This window comes from Lepus europaeus, chromosome 14 (assembly GCF_033115175.1).
Source record: "Lepus europaeus isolate LE1 chromosome 14, mLepTim1.pri, whole genome shotgun sequence".
NCBI lineage: Eukaryota > Metazoa > Chordata > Mammalia > Lagomorpha > Leporidae > Lepus > Lepus europaeus.
In genome coordinates this window covers 64,953,835-64,973,930 of record NC_084840.1, presented here as the reverse complement: position 1 = coordinate 64,973,930, position 20,096 = coordinate 64,953,835, and the positions used below count along the sequence as shown (strand labels likewise).

Genomic DNA, 20,096 nt, shown 5'->3' with positions numbered 1-20,096 from the left:
TCTGCTGTGGCCAGGGAGTGCAGTGGAGGATGGCCCAAGTCCTTGGGCCCTGCACCCCATGGGAGACCAGGAGAAGCACCTGGCTCCTGCCATCGGATCAGCGTGGTGCGCCGGCTGCAGCGCGCCTACCGCGGCGGCCATTGGAGGGTGAACCAACGGCAAAAAGGAAGACCTTTCTCTCTGTCTCTCTCTCTCTCACTGTCCACTCTGCCTGTAAAAAAAAAACAAAAAACAAAAAACAAAAAACAAAATAAAACAAAAAAAACCAAACGAATAAAAAACTGGATCTGTGTCTTTCTTATATTTGCATTTTAGGCACTGAGCACAGCATCATAACTCAGTATTTGTTAAATTATTGTCAATCATTCCCTCATTTCTTCAGCTATAAATTTGTTGTATTATAAAGTGGGTTACCTTAGGGACATTGGTTTAACTACAAATGTGACCTTTATTATAGCTATGTAAATTGAGATGACTTCGTAGATAAATGTGCTTATTTTCAGTTACAAATTTAATTTCAGTCCCAGTTTTTTTTTTTTTTAATATTTAATTTATCTGAAAGGCAGAGTTACAGAGAGGCAGAGTCAGAGAGAGAGATAGAAAGGTCTTCCATCTGCTGGTTCACTCCCCAGATGGCTGTAATGGTACAGATTCGAAGCCAGAAGCCAGGAGCTTTCTTTAGGACTCCCATGTGGGTGCATTCGAAGCCAGGAGCTTTCTCTGGGTCTCCCATGTGGGTACAGGGGCCCAAGCACTTGGGTCATCTTCCTTTGATTTCCCAGGCCAGTAGCAGCGAGCAGGATTGGAAATGGACAAGTGGGGTCTCAAACCAGCGCCCATATGGGATGCCAGCACTGTAGATGGTGCTTTACCCGCTATACCTCAGCGCCGGTCCTGAGTATTTTTAAATTTCATTTTGGTTCCTTCAATAAGACGTAACACATTGGCTTGTGTGTAACAGTGATTAGTGAGGTCCTGAATATGCTTTAATGCAGTTGGTGAGTAAACAATATTGTAATTTCTTTAAGACTTTAGTGTGCTTTTTAAAAAAGATTTATTTTATTTACTTGAAAGGCAAAGTTACACAGAGGCAGAGATGCGGTGACTCTTCCTCGTCACCGCCGGAGAATTAGGCAGGCTGCCCGCAGCTTGCCTTGGCAGAGGAGGGGAAGTGTGCCACCCACCACTCAGCCTTCCCTGAATCCTGGGGGACAATCAGACGCGGTGGGGAGCCCAGTCAAAGCAGGATCTCACTTTATTGTAAAAGGGAGGTGTATATTGCTGAGGTACAGAGCAGATGCAGGCAAAGGATGGAGTGATGTGATGCAAAAAAATAGCCACTCCTATTATACCACCTTAATGATTGTTAGGCAAAAGCACCCTGGGGCTGGGGTGTTTGCCAGCAGGGATTTGAAACTTAAAGACAGGTTTTCAAAATCGAGGGGCTCAGGAAGTTTCCTCTAGGCCTCTCCGGATTCAGCCTCCACACCCCCCCCCCCCCACACACACACAGAGAGAGAGAGAGAGATTTTCCATTCACTGGTTCACTCCCCAGTTGGCCACAATGGCCAGAGCTGCACTGATCCGAAGCCGGGAGCCAGGAGCTTCTTCTGGGTCTTCTATGCAGGTGCAGGGGCCCAAGGAGTTGAGCCGTCTTCTACTGCTTTCCTAGGCCATGGCAGAGAGCTGGATGGGAAGTGGAGCAGCCAGGTGCCCATATGGGATGCCAGCGCTGCAGGTGAAGGCTACGTCACAGCACCGGCCCCTTTAGTGAGCTCTTAATCTCACCAGTTATTGCTATTGCCATAGATTATTTATCCTTTACTTGTAATTTTGCTTTTTTAAGAAAAGATTTATTTATTTGAAAGGCAGAGCATGAATGAGTTGGGAAAGGGAGATCTTCGATCAGTTAGTTTTCTTCCCAAATGGCTGCAACAGGCAGAGCTGGGCCAGGCTGAAGCCAAGAGCCAATAATTCCTCTGGGTCCCCCACACAGGCTGCAAGGGGCCCATGCACTAGAGCTGTCCTCCCCTGCCATCCCAGATATATTAGTAGGAAACTGGTTTGAAAGCAGAACAACCAGAACCAAAAATGACAGTCTGATATGGGATGCTGGTATCACAAGTGGCAATTTAACCTGTTATGCCACAATGCTGGCCTCTATTTTTTATTTATTATTTTAAAAACCTTCGTATCTTTTCAGCTTCTAAAACTTGGAAGAAATAAAATTCTGTTCTTATTGCTTCTTAAATTCTATTCCTAAAATATATATGAGGAATCAGAGAAATGCTTCCATTATTGGTTTGCTTTATTTATTTATTTCACTGCATCGCTTTATGTTCTTTTCACATGTTTTTGTCTCCCCAAGCATAAAATAAACATTTCTCATGAATGAACCTTATCTTGTTTTTTGTTCTAACTAATGCAGAGCTGTATACACAGTAGGAACTCCATAAATAATTGTTGATTGATTGCTTAGCTGACTGATTAGTTATGGGGCTAAGTGTGACACTAAAAACATTTTCCCCCATCTGAATGCATAGCAGTTTCTTAATGGATTCATATCTCTCTCTAAAAATATTTCCTAGAGAGAATCTGAGTTTTCCTTGTTAACTTGTTTCACAGTTGAATGATCCTGACTTTTTCGGGGACATTTCTCTGTATATTTACTCAGGCTTTCTCTTGTGTGTTGGGAATTATTTCCTAACATTTGACCTAATCTGATGCAGCTGGTCTTTAAAGCATCCATTTTCGTCCAGGCGTTATCTGCTCAACTTCGGTCAGGGCCTTTCACTGTAATAGGAGATCCTCTTCCTCCCCCTCCCATCAGGTTCCCCTGCCCCCTGTTCAGTGAGTTGGTGCTTAAATAGTAGTTAAAACATGGAATTTTATGTGAGGACATTTTGTATAAATTTCAAAATTTTTTCACTAAAGTAAACTTTAATCTTTTAATTCCATTTTATCCATGGACTTTTGGAAGTCCCTCTGTACTTTGCTGAAAAGCAAAGTATATCCATGCTCTAGATTTACATCACAGGGATTAGATTTCCTGAAATTTAGCCTGAGGGATTGGGTATAAATGTGTTAGTTGACAAAACTCATGTGCATTCTGTTATCTTCACCTGATCCAGGTTGGTGGACCTTTTGTTTTGCTTGCTACTCAGGCACATTATCTAGATAACTGAGGAGCCCTTTGAGGCAAGTCCATACATTGTGAATATCTCTTCTTCTGCAGATTTGGAGCTCTTGATCACTAATATACAAAGAGAGTTGTAAATTTTTATCCAGCTAAGAGCAGTTTCTCTTTCCAGTTATTGACTAGTGAAAGTCACATTTTTACAGTATATTTTCTAAGTTTTTATTATTCACATATAGACATAATGATTTTTAACATAATTTTGTAATCAGTATACTAAATTTTTTATTTTTAACAGCATTTTAGCTTGGTTTCCTCCTGGAGTTTTGTAGATACAGTCAGATCATCTGCATAAATGGATACTTTTGCTTCCATTCCAGGAGAGCATATAAGAAAATGTAATGGTGAAAACATGGGCTCTGGAACCACTACTGCTTGGGCTTTAAACCCATTACTATTAATCCTATTGATTTATTTGACTTTGGGGAACTTGCTTTAGTTCTCTGGGCCTCAGTCTTCTCTTAAAAAATATGGAATAATAATGGTATTATCTCAGAAGATTGTTACATGAGAATTATGAATTGAATGATTTAAATATTGTAAAGTGTTTTGGACATGATAAATTAATAAGAACATCTTATTTCCCTTGTGTTGGTTAGTACTTCTAGATCAATATTTTAAAAATGGTGGTTGGCACAATGAGGTTTCACCTCACCCCGGTTAGAATGGCTCACATTCAGAAATCTACCAACAATAGATGCTGGAGAGGATGTGGGGAAAAAGGGACACTAACCCACTGTTGGTGGGAATGCAAACTGGTTAAGCCACTATGGAAGTCAGTCTGGAGATTCCTCAGAAACCTGAATATAACCCTACCATACAACCCAGCCATCCCACTCCTTGGAATTTACCCAAAGGAAATTAATTTGGCAAACAAAAAAGCCATCTGCACATTAATGTTTATTGCACCTCAATTCACAATAGCTAAGACCTGGAACCAACCCAAATGCCCATCAATAGTAGACTGGATAAAGAAACTTTGGGACATGTACTCTATAGAATACTATACAGCAGTCAAAAACAATGAAACCTGGTCATTTGCAACAATCTGGAAAACATCATGCTGAGTGAATTAAGCCAGTCCCAAAGAGACAAATATCATTTGTTTTCCCTGATCAGCGACAACTAACTGAGCACCAAAAGGGAAACCTGTTGAAGTGAAATGGACACTATAAGAAACAATGACCTGATCAGCTCATGTGCTGACTGTTGATGTACAATGTAATACTTTATCCTTTTTAGTATTTTGTTGTTGTTGTTGTTCTAGTACTAGTGGTTGAACTCTGTAATTAACACACAATTATTCTTAGGTGTTTAAATTTTAACTGAAAAGTGATCCCTGTTCAATATAAGAGTGGGAAAAAGAGAGGGAGGAGATGTACAATTTGGGACATGCTCAATCGGACTTGCCCCAAATGGTGGAGTTAGAAACGTGCCAGGGGATTCCAATACAATCCCATTAAGGTGGCATGTACCAATGCCATCTCACTAGTCCAAGTGGTCAGTTTCAGTTCACAATTGATCATTCTGATAGGTCTAAGAGTCAAAGGGATCACACAAACAAGACAAGTGTCTGCTAATACTAACTGATAGAACCAAAAAGGGAAAAAACGATCCAACATGGGAAGCGGGATATACAGCAGACTCACAGAATGGCAGATGTCCTAAATAGCACTCTGGCCTCAGAATCAGCCCTTAAGGCATTTGGATCTGGCTCAAGAGCTCATGAGAGTATTTTAGGCACGGAAAGCCAAGGCACTGTGGCAAAAAAACAAACAAAAAAACAAAACAAAACACCTAAATGAAAGATCTCTACTAGTGAGATCCCAGTGGAAAGAACAGGGCCATCAAAGAAGGAGGTACCTTTCTCTGAAGGGAGGAGAGAACTTCCACTTTGACTATGACCCTATCAGAATAAGATCAAAGTCAGCGAACTCTAAAAGCTTCCATAGCCCTGGCAACTCATGACTAGAGCCTAGGGAGATTACTGACGCCATAAACAAGAGTGTCAAATTGTTAAATCACCATCAGGAGTCACTGTGTACTTATGTCTCACCTGGGATCTGTCCTTAATGTGTTGTCCAATGTGAAGTGGTGCTATAACTAGTACTAAAACAGTATTTTTACACTTTGTGTTTCTGTGTGGGTGCAAACTGATGAAATCTTTACTTAGTATATACTGAATCGATCTTCTGTATATAAAGATAATTGAAAATGAAAAAAACAAACAAACCCTGGTGTTGAATTGGAAATTGCATAGAAAATTAATCAATTTAAAAAAAATATCATGTAGGATCTCTGTCTTTAATGTGCTGTACACTGTAATTTAATGCTATAACTAGTACTCCAACAGTATTTTTTCACTTTGTGTTGCTATGTGGGGGCAAACTGTTGAAATCTTTACTTAATATATACTAAACTGATCTTTTGTATGTAAAGAGAATTGAAAATGAATCTTGAAGTGAATGGGAGGGGAGAGGGAGCAGGAAAGGGGAGGGTTGCGGGTGGGAGAGAAGTTATGGGCGGGGGGAAGCCATTGTAATCCATAAACTGTACTTTGGAAATTTATATTCATTAAATAAAAGTTAAAAAAAAAAATGGTGGTTGGGAGGCTGGCGCTGTGGCACAGGGGTTTAAAGCCCTAGCCTGCGGTGCCAGCATCTCATATCGGCACCAGTTTGAGTCCCGGCTGCTCCACTTCCTATCCAGCTTTCTGCTAATGCACCTGGGAAAGCAGCGGAGGGTGGCCCAAGTTTTTAGGCCCCTGAACCCACATGGGAGACCTGGAAGAAGCTCCTGCTTCCTGGCTTTGTGTTGACCCAGCTTCGGCCATTGTGGTCATATGGAAGACCTCTCTCTGTCTGTCTCTACCTTTCTGTAACTCTGTCTTTCAAATAAATAAAATATTTTTAAAAAAATGGTGGTTGGGAAGTAGGCATTTAGCCTAGTACTTAAGACACATCCCATCTTAGAGTGGCTGGGTTCAGTTCTTGGCTCTGGCTCCTGCTTCATGCTAATGCAAAGCTTGGGAGGCAGTGGTGATGGCTTGATCATTTGGGTTCCAGAGGAAGTATTTATTCAGCTGTTTCTTAGGCATTTAAAAAATTTATTTATCTTCATCTAATAGGCAGAGCGACAGAGACAGGGAGGGAGAAATACAGCTTGTGTGCCTGTGGAATCTTCTGTGTGCTGGTTTACTTCCCAAATGTACACAACAGTCAAGGTTGGGGCAGGCTGAAGCCAGGAACCAGAAACTCCATGTGGGTCTCCCATGTGGGTGGTAGGGGCCCAAGCACTTGAGGCATCATCTGTGGACCACCAGGATGTGTTATCAGTAAGCTGAATCAGAATTGGAATAGCCAGGGCTTGAACTAGCACTCTGATATGATACCCCAAGTAGCAGCTTAATGCACTGTGCCACAATGCCCACCCCACCATAGACATTTTTAAAAATAGTGTCATACTTTTGATTTACTCATTAGATGTGAATTTTGCTTATTTGATATATAAAGTTGGTAAATCATTTCTGTTGCTTTGAAAAAAACTTTATTTGCCTAGAATGGTGTTAGGTATGCAGCAAAATTGAGTACCAAGTATGCAGAGTTCACATACACCCTTTGGCTCTTGCACATGCAACAGCATCCCTCACAGCATAGTGGTGCGTTACAGTTGATGAACCTACACTGAGCTGTGATTATCACCCAAAATCCATAGTTTGCATTAAGGTTCATTCATGATGTTACATTCTATGGGTTTTGGCAAATGTTTAATGATATATATCTGCTAGTATAGAATCCTACACTGTCACTGCTCTAAAAAAATCCTCTGTGCTCTGCCTGTCCATTTCTCTCTCCCTACTAACCACTGACAACCACTGATCTTTTACGGTTACCACAACTTAGCCTCTGGAATCATGTGTAGTATGCACAGTATGAAGCCTTTTCATATTCACTTATTTCACTTTTTAATAACGTACATTAAAGGTTGTATGTATTTGCATGATTTAATAGCTCATTTCTTTTTAGCACTAAATAATATTTTCAATGCTGGATAAAATTCTATCAATTTTAGATGGCTGAATGTCTTCTGAATCTTTTTTTTTTTAAATATTCTCCATTTATTTGAGATGTAGAGTTACAGACAGAGAGAGGAAGAGACCAAGAGAAAGGTCTTCCATCTGCTGGTTTAGTCCCCAGTGAACTGCTGCAATGACCTGAGCTGAGCCAATCTGAAGCCAGGAGACAGAGATTCTTCTGGATTTCCCATGAGCCATCCTCCACTGCTTTCCCAGGCAATAGCAGAGAGCTGGATTGAAACAGAAGCAGCCGGAAGTTGAACCGGTGCCCATGTGGGATGCTGGCACTGCAGGCAGAGGCTTAGCCCACTATACCACAGTGCCAGCCCCTTCCCTGAGTCTTACCAGTCAGCTAATAAATACCTACTGAAAGCCAAAATGTGTTTTGCCACTCTCACAAGCTCTGGGGTTATAATTGTGATAAAAACACAGGAGCTTTGCCTTTCCTGTGTAACCTGGACAAATTCCAGAACTCAACGGGCACCCAGTGATTGTTTGTGCTTGAGTATGTATTCTCGTGTACCATCAATCCATTCAGAAATTCTTTGTCTTTTTTAGGGAATTTCTGAATGTGGTAATATACATTTATTTCCACTAGGTGGTGGTAGGGTCATGTACAGTGAACAGTTTGCAACGTATAAGCAATACTAATTGTTTGCTTATAAATATAGTTCACTTTGTAATAGGTAAAATTTAAATGTTTATTAATTCATTAGAGTATCATTTTTAATTAATGTGGGAACTTTTAACATATCTTTCAGAATAAATCTAAGTGATTTTAAAGTTTTTCTTCCTTTGTTTAATAATGGAGCATCTATTAGGATCCAACTACATGCAAGGCATTGTGTTAATACTAAGGATTCAGAATTAAATTCCCCTTTTGTCCTTGAGATGTCACAGTTTATTTTTAATTTTTTAAAAATTTATTTATTTGAAAGGCAGAGTTAGAGAGAGAGAGAGATTGAGGTTTTCCATTCACTGGTTCACTCCCCAAATGGCTGTAATGGCTAGCATTGGGCTGATCTGGAGCCAGGAGCCAGGAGCTTCTTCTCGGTCTCCCACATGGGTGTAGGGGCCAAAGGACTTGGGCCATCTGCTACTGTTTTCCCAGGCCATAGCAGAGAGCTGGATTGGAAGTGGAGCAGCTGGGACTCGACCCTGCACCCAAATGGGATGCCGGCACTGCAGGTGGTAGCTTTACCTGCTACACCACAATGCTGGTCCCTATTTTTAAAAAATTGTTTTAAGGCCGGCGCCGTGGCTCAATAGGCTAATCCTTCGCCTTGCGGCGCTGGCACACCGGGTTCTAGTCCCGGTTGGGGCGCCGGATTCTGTCCCAGTTGCCTCTCTTCCAGGCCAGCTCTCTGCTGTGGCCCGGGAGTGCAGTGGAGGATGGCCCAAGTGCTTGGGCCCTGCACCCGCATGGGAGACCAGGAGAAGCGCCTGGCTCCTGGCTTCGGATCAGCACGATGCGCCGGCCGCAGCGGCCATTGGAGGGTGAACCAACGGCAAAAGGAAGACCTTTTTCTCTGTCTCTCTCTCTCTCTATCTCTCTCACTGTCCACTCTGCCTGCCCCCCCCCCCCCAAAATGTTTTAAAAAAGATTTATTTGGGGTTGGCACGGTGACGCCGTAGGTTAATCCTCTGCCTGCAGTGCCGGCATCCCTTGTGGGTGCCGGTTCTAGTTCCAGCTGCTCCTCTTCCAATCCAGCTCTCTGCTATGGCCTGGGAAGGTAGCGGAAATGGTTCAGGTCATTGAGCCCCTGCACCCATGTGGGAGACTCAGAAGAAGCTCCTGGCTCCTGGCTTCTGATCAGCGTAGCTCCAGCTGTTGCAGCCTTTTGGGGAGTAAACCAACAGACTGAAGACCTTTCTCACTGTCTCTTCCTCACACTGTCTGTAACTCTACCTCTCAAATAAATAAATAAAATCTTTAAAAAAAGATTTACTTATTTGAAAGAGTTATAGACATACACACATACATGCAGAGAGAGAGAGAGAGAAAGAAATTTCCATCTGCTGGTTTACTCCCAAGATGGCAGCAATGTTAGGAACTGGGCTGAGCTGAAGTCAGGAGCTAGGAACTTACTCCTGATCTCCTCTATGGGTAGCAGGGGCCAAACACTCGGGCTATCTTCTGCTGCCTTTCCCAGGTCATTAGCAGGGAGTGGATTGAAAGTGGAGCAGCTGGGACAGGAACAGGCACCCATATGGGATGCTAGTGTCACAGGTGGCAGTTTAACCAGCTATGCCACAGTGCTGGCTCCAAGATGTCAGTTTAATGAGGTAGACTAGTATGGAAATAGGTTCATTAAATACTAGTACAGTAAAATTATATGCTGTAATCATTGCATTAGATATTTTAACAGGTACACATATCAGTGTAACCTAAATCCCTGCAAATTATAAATCATTATTATGTTGGGATGGCCATTTCAAAAACTTATTTATTTGAGAAAGAGAATATGCTCATGAGAGCTGTCATTTGGTGGTTCACTCCCTATCTGCCTGTGATGGACCCTGCTAGGCCATGCCAAAGCCAGGAGCTAGGTCTCAATCCAGGTCTCCCACATGGGTAACAGGAACCCAATAACTTGAGCCACTGCCTCTTAATGTCTGCATTAATAGGAAGCTGAAGTCAGGAGCTGAAAGCAAATGTTGAACCCAGGTACTCTGATATGGAACGTGGGAGATCTAAATATCTCCCAGTAAGCCAAATGACTACTTTGGAGGTTGTGTACAGGCTGAGTAATCAGAGGAAGCCAGCTGAGAAAACAGTGGAGATGATTAAATTATGCATTTCCTGAGAGGGTGGCCTGGTTTCATGAGTTATTATTTATCAGTTCACATTCAGTCCTTGTGAGTCTTTTGTACTTTGGTTCTGTTCATGAGATTTCACATGAACTGGTTTTAGTATTTGGCTATCAGTTGTAGTCAGAATAGTTTGCCTGTAATAGAATACTCATCCTTTACCTTTTGAGGGTTTTGACTGTGATTTAACTGGTGATTCTGGTGATATAACTTAGAAATAAACAAAACAACAATAACTACCCAACCTAGTAGCAGCTGGTTGTTGAATCAAAGGATTGAATGTTTCAAAGCTGACAAACTTAGCTCAGTTAAAGTTAAGTAACTTTGTGGGGCACTTACTCTCTGTCAGGCAGTGTGCTCTCTTGTGTTCATCATCTCTTCCCACGGCAACCCTAAGCAGGCAACATTTTTTGTTACCACATTGAGAACTGCAGTGAGGAACTGATGCTCAGAGAAATTGTAGAATTTGCATCAAATTGTTTGAAAAACACCACAAAAATAAAATGGATATTTTTAACTCATTTTATTCTAGTTGTAGAAATAAATGAAGATCACCAAAATGAGAACAAGTATTGACTACTTAGTGCTTGCTGTATGTGGCAAAGGAGTCGGCCACCAGCACTTGAATTTGACAGATTCAAAGGAAGATAGAGGAGTGGGGAAACTTTATGCTGTAAAAAAGCAGAGGGTTCTAGTATGCCCTGACTGAAAGCTGTTCATGTAGGGGTGCTGTAGATGGGTCAGCTAGAAGCATGACATTCCATGTGGTTAACGGTGTATTTTTGTCTTTTTGAGTTTGGTCCTAAATTGGAAGTGGAGGCAAAAATGAGAGAAGCTGTCAGATGGTAATCAAGTCCTGGCCATTCTTTCTCCAAATAATAGTTATAAGGGTTATTATTGTCTGACATCCTGGACTGGGTACTGTAGATGATGGGTTGATTGCCTGCACTTGTTGGTGCAGGTTGAGGGTTAGAGTTCTATTTTTATATATAATTTGGCCATTTTTCTTAGGTTTATTAACTCATAAATCTGTTGGGGGATGGGCTTGGTATATATGCAAATTTTTATTTTCATAGGATAATGATAATTTTATTTTTGGAAGGGGAAGAGTAGAGGGATAGGAGAGGAGCATTTATTGGATATGTGTTTTATCCCAAACTTTGTGCCTTGTTTCTCAAATGTGGTCTTGGGAGCAGTGGCTTTAGCATCATGTAGAACTTAATTAGCAAAGCAAACTGCCAGACCTTATCCCAGACTGGCTGAATCACTGGCTGTGAGGGTGCCCAGCAGTTGATATTTTAAAAAGTCTTATGGCATGCTGAAGTAGAGAACCACTGCTTTATATTAAGAAATCCTGGTCGGCGCCGCGGCTCACTAGGCTAATCCTCCACCTGCAGCACCGGCACCCCAGGTTCTAGTCCCAGTCAGAGTGACGGTTCTGTCCCCGGTCGCTCCTCTTCCAGTCCTGCTCTCTGCTGTGGCCTGGGAGTGCAGTGGAGGATGGCCCAAGTCCTTGGGCCCTGAACCCGCATGGGAGACCAGGAGAAGCACCTGGCTCCTGGTTTCGGATCAGTACACTGCGCCAGCTGCAGCGGCCATTGGGGGGTGAACCAACGGAAAAGGAAGACCTTTCTGTCTCTCTCTCTCACTGTCTACTCTGCCTGTCAAAAAAAAAAAAAGATCTTAATAACCACAGTTCAAGTTAGATTAACTCTTTTCATGGGTAAGAAAAGCAAGGTTCCAACTGGTAACTTGCTCTTGCAGGTACAGAAAGTGATGGATATAGGATTGGGACACAAGACAGGATGGCTAAAAACCCAAGGTCAGGTGAATTTTAAATTTTACGAATTTTCCCTCGATGAAAAACCAATTAGAAATTATGGTAGATTCCTAGGGCTGGCTTATCACATTTGATGGCTTCAGCCTAAATTTGATGGCTTAAAACAACTGAACTTTATGCTATCAGTTGTGGAAGCCAAAGTTTGAATCAAGATGTTTGCTATACTCACTCTCCATGGACTTTGGAAAATCATTCCTTGCCTGTGCCCAGCTTCTGGTGTGTCTGAGGAGTCCTTGGCATTCCTTTCCTTGTGGCTGCATGGATTTATCCTCTTCCTCTTATGTCACATGACCTTCTTCCTGTGCAACTGTGTCTGTGTGTCCCCTCCTTATAAAGACACTAGTTATTGGATTTAGATCTCATGTTAATCCAGTATGTCCTTGTTTTAGCTAATTATAACTGCAGAGACTCTATTTATGCAAAGTTACATTCTGAGGTTCCTGGTGGACATGAATTCTGTGGGGACATATCAGTACACTACAAACACCTTTCTAGAAAATTAATTGATAACATGAGTCTGTTTCTGGACACTCTGTTCTATTGCACTGTCTTTGTTTCAGTACCACACTGTCTTGTGTCTTCTAGCTTTATCATAGTTTTGACAACAGATATTGTAAATTGCCCAATTTGGTATATTGTAAAAATTGTTTTAGGGTCCGGCACTGTGGCGTAGCAGGTTAACGCCCTGGCCTGAAGTGCCAGCATCCCATATGGGCGCCGGTTCTAGTCTTGGCTGCTCTTCTTCTGATCCAGCTCTCTGCTATGGCCTAGGAAAGCAGTGGAAGACGGCCCAAGTCCTTGGGCCCCTGCACCCACATGGGAGACCCGGAAGAAGCTCCTGGCTTTGGATTGGCACACCTCCGGCCATTGCTGCCAATTGGGGAGTGAACCAGCAGATGGAAGACCTCTCTCTCTCTCCCTTCTTCTCTCTCTTTTTCTCTATTTCGCTCTCTCTCTCTCTCTCTGCCTCTCCTCTCTCTGTGTAACTCTGACTTTCAAATAAATAAATAAGTCTTTAAAAAATTGTTTTAGCTCTTTTGCTTTTCCATATAAATTTTAGAATCAACTTGGCAATTTTTACGGAAATTCTGCTGGGATTTTGATTGAGATTTCTTTGAATCCACAGTCATCCTTCAGTGTCCACAGAGGATTGATTCACAATCCTCTATGGATATCAAAATCTGTAAGTTCGTGAGTTTCTTATATCATATGGCATAATATTTGCATGTAACCTACACGTATCCTCCAAAATACTTCAAATCATCTTAAAATTGTAAAACCCAATATAGTATAAATATAAATAGTCAAATGCTCTGTTGTTTAGAGAATAATGACAAATAAAAAATGCACATGTTGAATGCAGGTACAGTTTTTTCCCCCATATATATATATATATATATATATATATATATTATTTGACAGGCAGAGTTACAGGCAGTGACAGAGAGAGAGACAGAGAGAAAGGTCTTCCTTCCCTTGGTTCACTCCCCAAATGGCTGCCACAGCCAGCACTGTGCAGATCCGAAGCCAGAAGCCAGATGCCTCTTCTTGGTCTCCCCTGTGGGTGCAGAGCCCAAGCACTTGGGCCATCCTTCTCTGCCTTCCTTGGCCACAGTAGAGAGCTGGACTGGAAGAGGAGCATCCGAAACCAGAACCCGGCGCCCATATGGGATGCTGACGCTGCAGGCGGAGGATTAACCAAATGAGCCATGGCACCGGCCCCTCCCCCATACATATATATATGATATGGTTGTTTTTTTTTTTTTTTTTTTTTTTGACAGGCAGAGTGGACAGTAAGAGAGAGAGAGACAGAGAGAAAGGTCTTCCTTTTGCTGTTGGTTCACCCTCCAATGGCCGCCGCGGCTGGCGCGCTGCGGCCGGCGCACCGTGCTGATCCAATGGCAGGAGCCAGGTGCTTCTCCTGGTTTCCCATGGGGTGCAGGTCCCAAGCACTTGGGCCATCCTCCACTGTACTCCCGGGCCATAGCAGAGAGCTGGCCTGGAAGAGGGGCAACCGGGACAGAATCCGGTGCCCCGACCGAGACTAGAACCCGGTGTGCCGGCGCTGCAAGGCGGAGGATTAGCCTGTTAAGCCACGGCGCCGGCCATAGCCCCAATATATTTTTGATGTGTGTTTGGTTGAATCCTCAGATGTAGAATGCATGGAAGTCAAAGGCTGACCTTATTGACCAATTTGATTTCTTATTCTTGGGGCCATTGATTCATCTATTTAGATCTGTTTCTCATTAGTGTTTAATAGTTGCTTCAAGTGTCCCTTGACTTGTGGTTGCATAACTCCATTCTGTATCCATCTTCACATGCTTTTTTTTCCCCCCTTTCTTTCTGTGTCTTTTGTTCTTTTGTCACTTAAAAGGACAGTTGTCATTGGATTTAGGGTCCACTTGTATAATCAAGGATGATCTCATCTCAGTAATTTAACTCAGTTACATCTGTGGAAATTCTTTTTCTAGGTTATTTACTTATTGGCATTTTATTTAAAGGCAGAGAGAGAGAGAGAGAGAGAGCGAGCGAGCGACTCCTAGCTTCTCTTCATTTACTCTTCAAATGCTTGCAGTAGCCAAGGCAGGGCCAGGTTGAGGCTAGAATTTCAGCACTTCATCTGGGTCTCCCACATGGGGTAGCAGGGATGTAAGAACTTGAGCAGTTACCTGCTGTTTCTCAGGGTGTGTATTAGTAGGAAACTGGATTGCAGGCAGAGCAGCCAGCACTTGAATTAGGAGCTCTAACATGAGATGCAAGCTGAGCCAAATATTAGCCCTGAGAGTCTTTTCCAAATAGGTCATATTCATGAGTTACAAAGGTTGACATTTTCTTATCTTTCTGTAAGACGTGTTTAACCTAATCCCAGAGTCATGCTCAGTCCTCTCTTCGAATGAAATCAAACCATATTTACATACTGAAATGAGTAACTGAGGATGTTAAGGTCCATTTTTCTTTGATTTTTTTTTTCTTCCACAACTAACCCCAGCTCACTGACCTTCTGCAAGAAGGGCATTTGCAATGTTCCCTTTGTTTTAACCTCTCATCCTCCAGATGCTTCAAGCTCAGTTCCCTGATTCCTTTGGCTCTCTGCCCAGTGTCATCTTGTTAACGGGGTTCTCTCTACCTTATCTGCAATATCAATTCTTCATCATTCTCCATCCCTACTCTGGTTTATTTCTCTTCTAAGTATTTACCACCATACGACATCTTATATAATTGTCTATCTGTTGTTTATCTTCATGAACTATAATATAAACATAGTGATAGTAGGATCTCTGCTATTCATTAACATATCCCAGCACTTTAAGAAGCAATCTGATGTGTGGTAGGCGCTCAGAAAACATTTTAAGTTAATTTAATCAGTGGATGAATGGATGATTTGAGTAAAGAAGCTTTAAGAAAAGAAATGGGGCCTACATTGTGGTATAGTGGGTAAAGCCATTGCCTGTGATGCTGGCATCCTGCATGGGTGCCAGTTCATGTCCTGACTACTCCACTTCTGATCCAGCTCCCTGCTAATGGACTAGGAAAAGTAGCAGAAAATGGCCAAAGGGTTTGTGCCCCTGCCACTCATATGGGAGACCCAGATGAAGCTCCAGGCTTCTGGCTTTGGCCTGGCCCATTCCTGACCGTTGTGGTTATCTGGGGAGTGAACCAGTGGATGTAAAATCTCTCTCTATCTCTCTCTGTGTCTCTCCTTCTCTCTCTGTAACTATGACTTTCAAATAAGTAATAGAATAAGTCTTTTTTTAAAAAAGAAATTAGATGATTTCAAACATCTTGCATGAAAACCCAGGCTCCAAAAGAACATCAATTTGAAGAAGCTTCTCCTATTTGTCAAATTTGGGATATTTTAAAGCATATAAACAAAGAACAAGAACTCTAAATGATTGAAACATTTTGAATAAATAAAAATCTGTTATTCCATAGCAGTACTCAAAAAGGGTAGTTGGACAGAGAGAGGATAGGTAAAAAGAGGCCAAGTTCTACCTTAGGGATGAGTGCTTTCTTGTTAAGTCTGGATGAATTGTAGAAAAATCATCATTTTGTAATCCTTACTCTAATGATGCACGTTAACCTGTTTCCATTGCTAAAACAAAATACCTGGTTAGTATGTTTTCCATTGCTTTAACAGCATGCCTGAGGCTAGGTAGTTTGTCAAGGAGAGAGGCTTATTTTGTCCATATTTTAGAGGGAGGAAGAAGAAGGATAGGAGGGAAGGTAAGGTGGGAAGAATCACTATGTTCCTAAATTTGTATTTATGAAATGCATGAGGTTTTTATACCTTAAAAAAAGTTTTCCAGATTAAAAAAAAAAAGGAAAAAATATGATTATGGTTACCTGAGACTAGGGAGGGAAGTGTGGGGAGGAAGGATTGGCAAAGTTTGGCTGATGGGTACTAGGTTGTAGCTAGATAGGAATAAGATGTTCTGGGTTGTATTGCACAGTAAGGTGAAGGTAGATAATGTTAATTTACAGTATATTTCTCTACCAAAAATACTAGAAGATAGGATTTTAAAAATATTTTTTACTATAAAGAAATGTTAAATGCTTGAAAGGATAAATATATTTACCCTGATTGGACATCAGAGTGTATACATATAATGAAGTGGCAAAAGTACTTCATAAATATTTACAATTTTTGTGCCTGTTAATTTTTAAATTAAATTATTTTTTAAAAGAAAAAAGAAACTGGCAGTGAAACAGAAGTGCTCAAGAATTCAAGTGATGATTAAATGGTAATTAATTCCGCAGTGGAAATGAAGCTGTCTCAAACTGGGCAAGGGTGTTGAGTGAAGAATTGACTTAGCATGGAGCCTACCTGTCCATTGTGATTTATGATTTCTGTGTGTCCTGCTAGCTCTCCTCATGAAGCGGTGCTTCTGTAGACTATATGGTTGAAAAAAAAATATTGGAAAGACAATCATCCTTGATATTGAGAGAATCAATCTTAAAAGACAGGTGAAATAATTTCAGGTATGTGGCCTGTGAGTGAAATCAGAGTGTGTGTCTCCTATTTGTGAGAAACTTCTGGAAGTTAGTTTTATTTTCAAAATCACATATTATTTAGTATTTCATGTCGTCATAACTGAAATTTTACTATGAATTAGCCAAAAATTAATTTTCCTATTTTTAAGAATTATTTGTATTAAAGGTATTGATTTTACATGTATTCTTCTCGTATTACATTTTGTTACTCAACATTGAAAAACTTGATGGGACCAAAAGAGTATAGTGACACACTCTAATTCACTTATAAAATCACCTATCCAATTTTTCAGAAAAAGGCAAAACATTACAGATTCCCTTGCATTAAATACAGTGCATTTAACATCTTAAGAAAACTTTTACTTATAACTGAGTATTGCTTATTTGTAAAGTTTAAAATATAAAGTTATTCTCAATTGTGGTATGATGAAAGTAGTTGGGATGTCATTCCTAAATTGCTGTGTTTTGGCAGTAATAGAAAATTCCTTTCAGTAGTGTGTTGTCATCAGATACTTCAACTTATAGGGGTCTATATAATTTATCCTTCTGTGCTACCAATGTAAGTGTTAATTGAATATTTAGAAATACAACCTCTTATGTCAGAGATCCTATTGCAAGCTCAAAAAACTAGCTTGAATGAGATTAATAAAGCAGTACCTCTAATTCTCTAATGTGAAGGGTCTATTTCCTAACAGTGTATTTTCTCTCCCAAATCACTGAATTTATTGGCTAATATAACCTTTTCATTTCTGACATTCTTTGAAAGATTATGTTGCTTATATATTGTAAATTATCACATCTTGTCTTATTAGATAAATATAATTATTTCTAATGTTGCTTTAGGACAAATAAGCTGACACATTATCTGTTCCCTATGGGTCATGATATATTTTGTTTCATGATTTGGCAGTGATTTTGTGCTTTCTCCCAGCATCCTTTTCTCTATTTCAGTACTTGGTCTTCATTTTAAAATTTTGTTTATTTTCTTTGTTTGGTGGGGTGGGGTTGGGGATGGGGAGATATATACCTCTCACTTGTTGGTTCCTTCCTCGAATGTCCGGGAGCAGGAATTCAGCCCAGGTCTCCCATGTGGGTGGCAAGAACCCAACCGCTTGAGCCATCACCAGTGTCTCCCAGGGTGCTCATCAACAGGAAGCTGTAACTGGGAGTGGAGTTGAGACTTCAGCCAGGCACTCCGATATGGGATGCAGGTACCCCAGTTGTGACTCTACAAGTTAGCAAACTCCTGACCCCTTCATCTTTATTTTTAGAGGCAATTGATATTTGCCTTGTGAGTTTTCTGATTTACCTTAGTGTATGGTAAGGTAAGATTGACACACCTGTTTCAGTAAAGTTTCAAAAAAAAGTGTGAATGGAATTAACAGCTGTGCTTGTGCCTGAATATGATCTTTGGGGCAATACATTTGTAATGCATTCATATGGCATTCAGTCTTAACAAATGTCAGTTAATGCCTTTCTTTTATTGAGTCATTAAGTTAATTCTTTCAGTGCAGTTTTTTTTATTGTTTTGTGTTTTGTTTTTGGATGCCCTCTCAAAGGCAAATTTCCAGGCCCATATGAGAAGTGAGAAAGTTTTGTGGAATTCAGTCTAGGTCATTCAGGCAAATTAAGTTCTTATCTGTACCAAGCACTCCAGATGAATAGATCAAAGTCTTCTCCACACTTACACAAATTAAATTCCTGATCCCTGGGTTTGCGAAGGACTATGTTTTAACATCTGTAGGGGTTCACTAACTCAGCCCTCTTGAGTTCGTTTTCTTTGTTAGCTGTGTTGTATGCAATTAGACTCTGGGCACCTTTAACACGATTTGAAATTCACATGAAGATTTGAAACTGTCTTTAAAAATAGCAGAATTTTATTAGTGCTGTTTTTTCCTTGGGTCAGTCGCAAGAAGGGAAAATGCTTATGTTTTGCCTTAGACTTTTATTTGGATTATATTCATGTAAGGCAACTTTAGAAACATAGGATAGCCTTGTTGTTATGCTTATTTTTTTAAAAAAAGACATATTTATTTATTTCAAAGACAAAGTTACACAGAGAGAAGAAGAGACAGAGGGAGAGGGAGAAAGAGAGAGATCAACTGGTTCACTTCCCAAGTGGCCTCAATGGCCAGGGCTGGGCTGGGCAGAAGTCAGGAGCCAGGAACTTCATCCATGTCTTCGATGTGGGTGCAGGGTCCAAAGTAATTGGGCCATTTTCCACTGCTCTCCCAGGTGCATAAGCAGGGAGCTGGATCAGAAGTGGAATAGCCTAGACTCAAATGAAACTGGCACCCACATGGGATGCTTAATCCACTACACCACAACACCAGCCCCTATTTTCCCATTTTGACTGAATTGATTTTGTGCTACTAACAACCCTCTTCTCAGTCACAGCTGAAATTCCTGACAAAAATGGACAGTGGTACAGCACACTCATAGAATGACACTCATTTTAAGTAACACTCTGACCTCAGAATCAGCTCTTAAGGCTTTCTTGTCTGTCTGAAAAGCCCATGAGAGCATTTCAGGCATGGAAAGCCAAGGCACTGTGGCAAAAACTGTTATACATGAAGAGTCTCTGTGAGTGAGACCCCAGTGGAACGAAGTGGCCTTGAAAGAAGGATGTACTTTTCTCTAAAGGGAGGAGAGAACTTCCACTTGGCTTATAGCCTTGTCCAAATACTGACAGACTTTGTGGACACAAAAGGCTTCCATAGCCTAGGCAGCTCATGTCAAGAGCTTTGGGTGGTCATTGATGTCATATATAAGAATGTTAATTGTTAAATTAACAACAGGAGTCACTTTGCACTAACTAACTCCCCATGCAGGACATCTGTCCTCATTGAGTTGTATTATGAGAGTTAACTGTAAAACTAGTTCTCTCTCTCTCTCTCTCTGTGTGTGTGTGTGTGTGCAAATTGTTGAAATCTTTACTTAGTATAGAGTTGGTCTTCTGTGTACAACGTTAATTGAAAATGAATCTTAATGGAGAATGAGACTGGCAAGGGGAAAGGGAGGAGGTGGAGGGGTGGGAGGGCTGGTATAGTGGGAAGAATAACTATATTCCTGAAGTTGTACTTGTAAAATTTGTATTCCTGAAAAAATAAATAAAAAAAAAAAAACACAAACAAAAATGGATTAGCAGTACTTCTCCATAATGTTGTGAACCCTCTCACTCT

At 41.0% G+C, this 20,096-nt stretch overlaps 1 protein-coding gene across 1 annotated transcript in view; it reads left to right on the top strand.

The window, feature by feature from the left end:
* Window positions 1-20,096, top strand: part of SMYD3 (SET and MYND domain containing 3) — an 805,331-nt gene that overhangs the window by 82,136 nt on the left and 703,099 nt on the right. The window lies entirely within an intron of this gene.